Raw genomic sequence first — 10081 nt, 5'->3', positions numbered from 1 at the left:
ATCACAAGCAATCTTCCTCCAGCAGTGAAGCTTGTCTTTGGACATGATGTCAATTCCTTTGCACTCCTACTGCATCATCATGCAGTGATGAACAGTATCAAATAGATAGGAAGATATATAGCAATGGCAGTGACAGACTGTGGTCATCCAACCGATAAAAATGTTGAGTATTCTTGGGATCTGGAAGCATTCCCCTTGAAGAATCACAGATACCAAAGTAGACAGCTTAGTTAATGATAGTGCCCTGCACAGACACATCAAAGGCCTTGGTACAGACCCTCAATCCTATTAGATTTGTAGACGTTAACCAGTCAGTCATGCAGGCCTTTGAATTCTCTTTCAGCTCCAACTTTCTCTACATCAGCTGCTAGAGAGGTTTGGGCAAAATCAACAGGATGCACAAAACATAAGAATGTGGATCCTGCAGCTCCACCTGATGCCAGGTTCCCTGCAAAGTATTGCCATACTGGGTCCTCTTTTCCACATCACCCAGGAAGATCCACTTGTGTTTTTCTTTGAAGGAAATTTGACAGCCTGGGTGGAGAAGTATCTGATGACATTGGCCAGGCTACATGCCAGAAGGACAGGACTCCAAGCTCCCTAAGGATATGATCCACACAGTCCATAATGCCCTTGTGCTGCTTAGCTGCAGTGATTTTCTTGCTTGATGATTTTCTTGGGCACTATCATGTTCTTGTAGATGGCTGTGTCCACTCCACTAGCAGGAAGTCCTTGGTGAAAGACACAGTGGATCTGTCATGTTGGAAGAAGAGGAGGTGGGTGACTCCAACTTGGTCTTTCATATTAATATAAGATCCATACTGTGGCCTATAACTCTTAATAATAACTTTCTTGTGGTCTACAAAGTTAATGTGATTTCCATGTCATAGCATCTAAAAGTAATATACTATCTCCACTATTCATTTCATATTAATGTTTCATCCATAGTATAACATCATAAAGTAATATTACCTGCCCTTAAAAACCAGTATAAATGCATATTATAGCATCTTAAACTAATAAAATATGTACTTTGTACCCTTTACTACTAATGTAATATCTGTATTATATTAGTTTTAGATACTATACTAGTTTAGTTTTAGGTACTATATTATTATTATTATAATATTATTACATTAGTTATAGATACTGTACTTTGGATAGTTACTGTGTATAACTATCCAATATATAATATATAATATTAATATGATAACCATAATATAGATGAAAAACTAATGAAATAGCTTCCCTGTGTCTTTTAATACTATTATGATATTCAAATTATAGAATCTAGAAGTAATTTAATGGCTACAAATTGGCCTTTGATTTTTAATTTCTATTTTTTAAATTTGTTCTAACTGGTTATACATGATAGTAGAATGCTTTTTGATACATTGAATGAAAGTGGAGCATAACTTCTCATTCCTCTGACTATACATGATGCTGAGTCACACCAGTAGTATAATCATACATGTATATAGGGTAATGTGTTTTGGGTAATCATGTATATAGGGTAATAATAACTGTCTCTTTCTACTGTCCTTCCCCTCCCCACACACTATCCCTCCCTCACTCCCCTCTGAACAATCCAAAGTTTCTTCATTCTTCACTACCATTTCCACTATGGCCTTTGATTTTAATATGATATCCATGCTGTGGCCTCTACTGATATTGTAGATTCCCTGTGGTCTTTAATACAAGTATAATATCACAACACAGCATCAAAAATGTATATAACAGCAGTCTTGTGACCTTTAATATTATATCATATGTAGCACTATAAATAATATTGTAACTTCCCTGAATCCTTTATTATTAATATGATATTTATTCTACACCATCCAAAACAGAAAAAGAGCTGCATTGTGGTCTTCAGTGCATGCATACTATAGCATGCAAAACTGGCATAATGACCTCTTTGTTGGCTGAAAACTATTATAAAATCCATACTTTGGGGTTGATTTAAAAGATTTAATGTTAAAAATTTAATAACTTAAAAATTTTTAGTTGCTTAAATTTCCTGCATCCTAAATTCTCATTCATTCTGAAAATTGTCTGATGTAAGATATTATAAAATTAAAACATTTAAAATTCATAATTATGAATATTTTAGATAGAACTTATTAAAAATAACTTTTAAAAAAAGAATGCTTACCATGAATTTCATAAAAAGATTAAACTATGTTGTTTATAGTGTCTTATTACTTAAAAGCAAGAAAACATATTTTGGCCATATTTCAAGTAGTCAGAGATTATGCTATATAGTCTTGTATAAAAGAAAAGTCAAACATGATCCCTATTCTAAGTAAGTTTATATTTTTAAAAAATTAAATCTCATTGTGAAGCTGATATTTGACCTGTATAATCAAGGGTTAGCAAGCATTTATTAAAGAAAGGAAATCAAAGGAACAGCACATACATAGATACAGTTTCAAAACACTTTATATAATGTTTTCCATTAAAAAATTAGAAGCAAGTAGTTCAATCTGGCTGCAGAATGTTATATGCAGGGTGGGTAGAGCTAGGGAATGAGTCCAAAGTGTCGGTTTGATGTAGAATCATGGACAGTATTAATATATTTTGTGTTATTGTATCAGAATACCTGAGTCTGGCTACTTGGTAAAGAAAGAGGTTTATGTTGGGTCAGGATTTTGGAGGCTGAAAATCCAAATTCATGCAGCAACATCTGGTGGAGTTGTCATGCTGCAGTGTAACATGGCAGATGGAGGGAACTTACATGAGAGAGGTGAACAGTATATCTGGAAGTGTCCAAGAAGTGAGGTGGCCCTACTTCTTAACACAGGTCTAGTCCTCTGAAAGCTAGCCTAGCCCAATGAAATGGGCAGTATTCCTTTCTTTTCTAATTTTTTTTTTTTGTGGTGCTAGGGATTGAACCCAGGGCATTATACTTGGGAGGCAAGCATGCTACCAACTGAGCTACATCCCCAGCCCCAGCAGTATTCCTTTCTGAGGGTGGTTTCCAATGATCTCCTACCAGACTCTACCTCTAACGATTTCACCACTTCTCAAATATTGTCAAACTGGGGGCCAAGTTTCTAGCACACAAACTTTTGGGGATACATTCTTACCATATCTGAACCCTAGTAATCATGAAAATGTTGTGTGCTAGGACTAAGTTTGAACTTAACTCTGTGCAGTGAGAAGTAAAATGATAGAAAACAGACCTGAAAAATTTGAGCAGTGAGGTGGCTGTTATAGTAAAAGAAATAATGGGACATGGACCAGGTTATTGTGAGGGTGTGGAGATGAGAGTGCAGGTGTACACTGACTACCACAACCTCCAGCTCCTTCAGCTCTTCCTGCTTCTGTTTACCCTCTCCACCAGACCCATAGCATATTAAGGACAGTGCATAATTCTGGTAATCTTTTCTTTAAATATGTGTTCATAATGTGTGTTTTAGTGACTTTTAATGGAAACTTATTGTATATTAAGTCCACTATTAATTACCAACAGGATATGTATTACAAAGTGAAAGTCATTATGATTTAAGTAGTGTCATCTTTTAGTGTATAACAAAGCTTTCACGTAAACTATTTTATTCTGAAATAATAGGTTGATTTTGCTGTATGGTTACATAAACTATAATTAACTTAAAGGATAAGATTACATACTTTAAAGATTTAAAAAAAATACATACCTTATTAGCATATTGGGGTTTTAACTGTAGATTATGTGTTGTCTTTTCAGTATTGTTTATCAGAACCTAGGAAATAAATTATAAGTCTAATGAGAATAACTTATAAAAGCATAAGTCTGTACCATGAGCCAGTACTGTAACCAGGAATAAGTGGCCTGGAGGTACTTCTAGAGGCCAAAGCAGGAGAAGGAAAACAATGTTTATTTTACTCTCAGTCCCAGTTTTGTAATGTTGCTCAGAAAAATTTTAATAGAAAACCACCTTTATATTAGTGTTCCAAGGGATTATAGTGAGGACATTGGTCTGTCTGTGTCTCTCTGTCTCTCTGACTCTATGGAGATCTCTTCTTTTTGTGGTTCTGGAGGTCAAACCCAGGTTACATTTCTGGCCCTTGGTCTCTCTTCTTGACAAAGTGTTTCCACTATTACCTTCAGCAATAACATCAAACATGATGAATACTTATATAAGCCCTTCTCATTTTCATTGAACCCTGAAGAGTTTTGGAAAACATAGTCTAACATACAGAGCCTTTTTTCATCTTATGACTCTTCAAGATACATCATTTTGGGGATGATCATAAAATTGGTGTTGTGAGAAACTTTGCATTATATTTATTCTTAAGCCTTAATTGTATTTTCAGTATGACCAAAAATAGATTAATATTTTGAATAGATGTACCCTGCCTGAATGACTGGTGAATAGGCAACAGACTTGACCAATTCTAGTCTCATGAATCTATTTAAGTGAGATTTCATGATCATTTTGTCCATAAAATTAACTTTGGTAACCACTACTTCAAAGGACTGGATTGTGGCAATTTCTGATTTAACATTTTGTTTAAATGAATCACACCATATTTGTTTTTCCATGCAGGTTTAAGTTCTGTGAGCCTATATTTGTGGTTGGCAGTTGCCTCCAGATTTCATCTGACAGTCATTGGTATGATTGGAAATATTGCAGAGCTAGAGTACAAAGGGATGAGGAAGATCACATGAAGTTATTACTGAAAGTTGGAGGCATACTAGTTTTGCCTATAGAGGATGAGGTAACTTTCACTGCCCTTTAACGTAGTGTCACAGGAAAGAAGTGAGTTGAAGATCGGGTGATGTTCTTAGTGAAAGTGAAAGATATATTTTAATTCTTAAAGAAATACTCTTCACAGGTCTATGCATATAGAAAATCTTGAAACAGATTGTAAATTTCTTAGGCGAAGCAGAGGTAGAAACGGTTCTGCAGTGTTACTGAGGAAGTGGCCTTCCCCCTGTGCTCTTCCCTGCTGTGTGTGTGGTATTCAGAAAGCTGCTCCCTCCTCTGGTTTTCCCACCTGGAAAGTGTTGAGTTGAGTGTGATGACCTGTGTAAGCTGTCCATTGTCCATCCTTCATAAGTTCTTCAAACCCATTGAAGAGAAATTCTGTTCATGCTTGGTTTGAGTTATTTAACTTTAATAGTGAGTTTTAAAATGTTCCTTCATTACTAGCTAGACTCATTTGAAAATATTCTTCAACTACTTATGAGCATTTTTAAATTAATCATTTCTAGCCTTAGTTTGGAATTATTAAGTACAATAAATGTATTAAGTACAAATTTGTTCAGAGAGGAGGATCTTTCTATTTTTTTTAAACTTGGTACTGGGGCTTGAACCCAGGATGCTTAACCACTGAGTCATATCCTCAGTCATTTTTATTTTTATTTAGAGACAGTGTCTTGCAAAATTGCTGAGGCTGAGCTTGAATTTGTAATCCTTCTGCCTTAACCTTCTAAGTCTAGGATTAGAAACATGTGCCACCATGCCTGGCAAAGATGACCTTTGTAAACTCAATTACATTTAATGTTTATGAAAATTCATTCCAAAGAAATATGATATTTTATATTCACATTAAATTAAATCTGAGCTGCTTGAAACACCTTGAAGTTTCTAGAGTAGAGCTAGATTTTCTATGACAACCAAGACCTAGCATGGTGGAATCCCTTGACATCACAATATGTCATTTATACCATTACCATTTATACCATAATATGCATTACTTCAGCATAATGTTAGTTATCCTAAAGGCAGAATATAAAAAATATTCAGTAAAAACATTCCTGGAAAAATACTACTTGAATGCTTTCCAGGTTTAAATCTTAATCTTTCAATTAAATATTTCCCCCTCTATATCTTTAATATTTTCCAATATTTAAAATGTTATTTCCTAATCAATATTTTTTAAACATTTGTGGTATGAAATTTTGTGAATACCAAATACAAAAATGGGCTCCTGTTTATAATGAGTTGAAGGTACCTGTTCAACTTGAACAAGCTACATATTGAATTGTTTTTTTCTCTAGAAATACTGATGAGTATTTTCTGAGTTGACAAAACTCCTAGTATCTTAGTGATTATATTCTTTTGTGAAATACCAAGTCAGGGCTAGAATTAGATTCTAATTCAGTAGCATCATGGAAGATACTGCAGTCAACTTGTTAGTACTGTAACAAAAAATGTTTTGTTAAATTACTTTAGCCAGATTCCTCTGTCTGTCCTACACACTTTTCTCTATCCTCCTGGCTTTCCACTCTCTCTAGCACGTGCCCTTTCCCTTTTCTTTCTCTTTTCCTCTCATTTTCTCTCTTACCCTGCAGGGAGACACTGTTTGTTTAATAAATTCCCTTATGTGATTTCCTGTGTCTGGCGTGGTTACGTGGGATTTCCTTACAGTGGTGCCATGACTTGGGATGGGATCGTCCACTGTCTCTTAAGAGAGTGGAACCCCATCTGACACCCCAGTGCCCCCAGACACGGCTCCACCTTCCATTCTGCCCAGTCACTCTGCTCTGCATTCATCACTGGACTTCAGGTTGGTGAGTAGGCCAGTTCCCCTAGGCCAATTTATAATTACAGCAGGGCCCTATAAGACAGTCAGTCTTATGTGCCGGGTGGATTCCTGATTTTATGGTGGAGATCTCTCTCAGGGTTGAGGCTCATCTCACGCTGGCATTTACACTCAAAAACCCTGATTTCAGGTCCTCAAACCCTTCTTGGCTTTTGCCTGGCCCACGTGGATTTGTGTGACTACACCATCTATGTGCCGCCTTCTCATCTCCAGTTGACTACTCTGTGGACTCGGGACGCTGGAGCAGACTTGGCTATATCAGTCCCCACCATGGAATCTGGGTTCTCCAATCTGGCAGATTCCACCCTGGGAACTCTTCGCCCAACCCCTGGTACTTAAAGCCGTCAAAATCCATTTGTGTAATGGCACACAGCTTATGTGAGCAAGCGGGCAGATGGATAGGAATTCCTTATCTTCAAGTCTCTTCTTTCTCACTTCTTGGCTCTTCCTGCAGGCTCAAGCACCTCCAGACCCTGCTTCTCCATCTTCCCCTGCTCCCCCATGTAATATAAGCAACCCCATTCACCAAGTAGTGGGAAATAATTGTTTAACAATTCTCTGTGTCCAAACCTAAATTAATTACTAACCAGGAAAAAGAGTTAAAAGGACCTAAGCATCAAGTTTCTGCTAGAACATTTTAGCCCCTTTCAGATTCAGATCTCAGTCAAGGCTTACATTGAAATGTAAATGAAGGAAGGCCTCGGTGGGAAATCATTCTCAAGCCCAAGGAAAAAAATTGTCCATTTTAAATTTCTTCTGGGCTATAACTCAGAATACTTTTCTCCCTTTCACCTTTTCTTTCCTTCTCATTTTCTCATGCTAATGACCATTATCATTTTTCTTCTAGGGCTTTTGTTTTTCTTAAATGCTGTATTTTTGAGCTCACAATTTGATCCTACATACTTAGCTTAATAATTTTTAATCAGTTCTTTTTATCCAATGCTAGAGTTATTTTTAACATCTGTTACATTGCAATGGAGATAAATACTACAAGGCCTTTATTTTTGTGATAAATATAAGCACATAAAAATTAAAATTTTAAAAATGGATGCAAATATTTTTAGTTCACGTGATCTAAAGAGGTTCAATTTAAATTGGGTAAACTAATATAAGTAAAATGTCTTTAAAATTGACTCAAGTCTCTAGGTGGTCACACTAACAAAATATTAATGTTTATAAAATATCTAGCATCAAGTTTTCTAGGACTTTTCTTCAACAGGAAAGAGACAGCAAATACTGTTGGTACGCTTGTGTAATATCTTGGTTTTTCCACAATAAGATGAGTGAATTAGAGTCAACATGTATGGAATTACTCAAATGTGTTTGTTAGAGACATAAAATTAACTTATAAAGTTATTCGATGGAGTAACATACTTAAAAACACTATTCTTTGTATATTAAATGTGTCATATTTTCCAAGTATACAAGCCTTTAAAGCAGAAAATTTATCAAGCTGCTGTTCTCCAAATTAAACTTGTCTGTAATGGTAAACCTATCATGTAATGTTCTATTATAGGACTTGTCATCAATAGGGTGTTTATAAACCTTTATTTTCTAATATTCCTTTGCCCCTCACTGAACTTGAGAATTTGGTCTTGCTGGTCATAGCAAAAGAGGAAAAATTGGCTTTAGAAAAAGCCCTGCCTTACCTGAGATAAGGCTCTGCCTCACAACTCTGCTGCACGTCAGAATGGCTCCAAAGTAAGCCAGACATTAACACATTTAAAGTTGTGTTCAAAAGTCTGATGTTTGTTGTAAAGATTACTGTGATCTCAAATGGGAACTCAGCCAAAATTCAAGATAGCTATTGCACAAACTGAATGTTTTACTGTTGATGATTCCATTTTGTATTTTCCTTGTAAACTCTAATTGTTGCCTGATCAATATTTTGCAGAAGTATTGCTTCAAGAGCTAACACCATAAATTAACTTGGAATAGTAAGCCATCAGCTATAGGACAGATAATATAAACCCCAATTATATAAAAGTAAAGTCATAGACATTGAAGTTAAAGGCCAGTACTCTTGTTTTATGACTGGTGAGACTCACTTGCTTGATGGTTAAGATCAAACTTAGAGATTGAGATTAAATACAGAGGTCAAGAAAAGTCCGTATTTGGGTCTTGCCCTCAAAGTCAGCCTGAACCCAGGGAACAAGAGGACTTCTCCAAGGAGCTTTGCAACTCTGGGTCACACAACCTCCTGATCAAGGAGATTGCTGAGAACACGAGAGGAAAAGCCACTCAGTGAACCTGCTGCAGAGGAGGGTCATGGAAAAAGGGAGATGCCCCTAATGCTTCCAAGGGGAGCCACCTCATCGAGAAGACCCTGCCTAACCAATGGAACTAATGGAGCTAAGAAGCTGCTCTTAAGTTCTCTATGAGTGACCCTTGTGGGAACTCAGCTGACTATTTAACAGGCAGGAAAAGGTCACTTTGACCAACTTGATCTTAAACACCTAGCAAAACAGTTAAAACCAAAATATAGCCATTCTTGGGCATTTAGAAGAAATATAACTTAAATGTAACTTAAGATGTACACTTGTGTTAGCTCACTAGAATAAAGACTAAAAGCTACAAAAGAGATTCTTAAGTAAATGTGCCTGATAACTATCAAGAGAAACTGCCAGAGTCCGAAGTTTTAGTCAGTTTAAAGCCTACAGACACAAGTAGGCTTAATCTTGTTTGCTAGTAACAGAAGTATAGAGATCTCTAATAAATGTTGTGTTTACATTCCTGATAACCTGGACAATGTTAAAGTTCCCAAATAAAGGCTGTATCCTCTCCAGCCTTTGCTAGGCCTTGTTATGGGAACAACTTCTCAGTTCTTCCAACCCCTCGTGAGGAATCATTGGCTTCTGTCATCTTTACGATATTCATTGGCATGTTCCAGATTCTGCAACATTTATATTGTATCAATCTCATTTCAGTACTCATGCTTTCTGTTCTTCTCTCATAGAAGCACCCATCCCCAGATGCCTGTACAACCTGCTCTTCCCAACCAAACTTCTACCATGAATCCCTCAATTGACATGATTTCTAAAAAGGGAACTAAAAACTGTTTCCCCATGCTGCCCCCTTCCAGCTCAAAGAAGCCAGATCGACCTGATATCACCCCCTTTCCCTACAGCAGTGAAGGAGTTCCTAGAATTAGAGGGGTAAATGAAGTCAGAATTGGGGACAGGCAGTTAGTGTAGAAATAAGGGATCAGTCAAATCGAGGAAATGAAGTCCATGAAAACCATCTGCATTTGGAAGTCTGGAAGGAGAATGGGCTTTTTACATCTCACCTGCAAAACCAACCCCAGTCACTCAGGCAGGAAGGAGAGAGAAGGCTTCAAAAAGAACTGGAGAGTAATAGATTTTCTTATAAAAACAGAAATGGGGGAATGTAATGTATAAAGCTGCTCCCCTGCCCATCAGGTGCACTAATTTTCCCCACCTCCGAACCACTTGTCAATCTGTGAACATACTGGCTAGCTATTGGTTAATCAGTCAGTTTACAAGTATCCTTCTCTGATATTGGTCCCCTGTGAGCCCGGCGGAATTCA

Source organism: Sciurus vulgaris (assembly GCF_902686455.1).
Source record: "Sciurus vulgaris genome assembly, chromosome: 16".
Classification (NCBI taxonomy): domain Eukaryota; kingdom Metazoa; phylum Chordata; class Mammalia; order Rodentia; family Sciuridae; genus Sciurus; species Sciurus vulgaris.
This window is presented reverse-complemented; position numbering follows the sequence as displayed.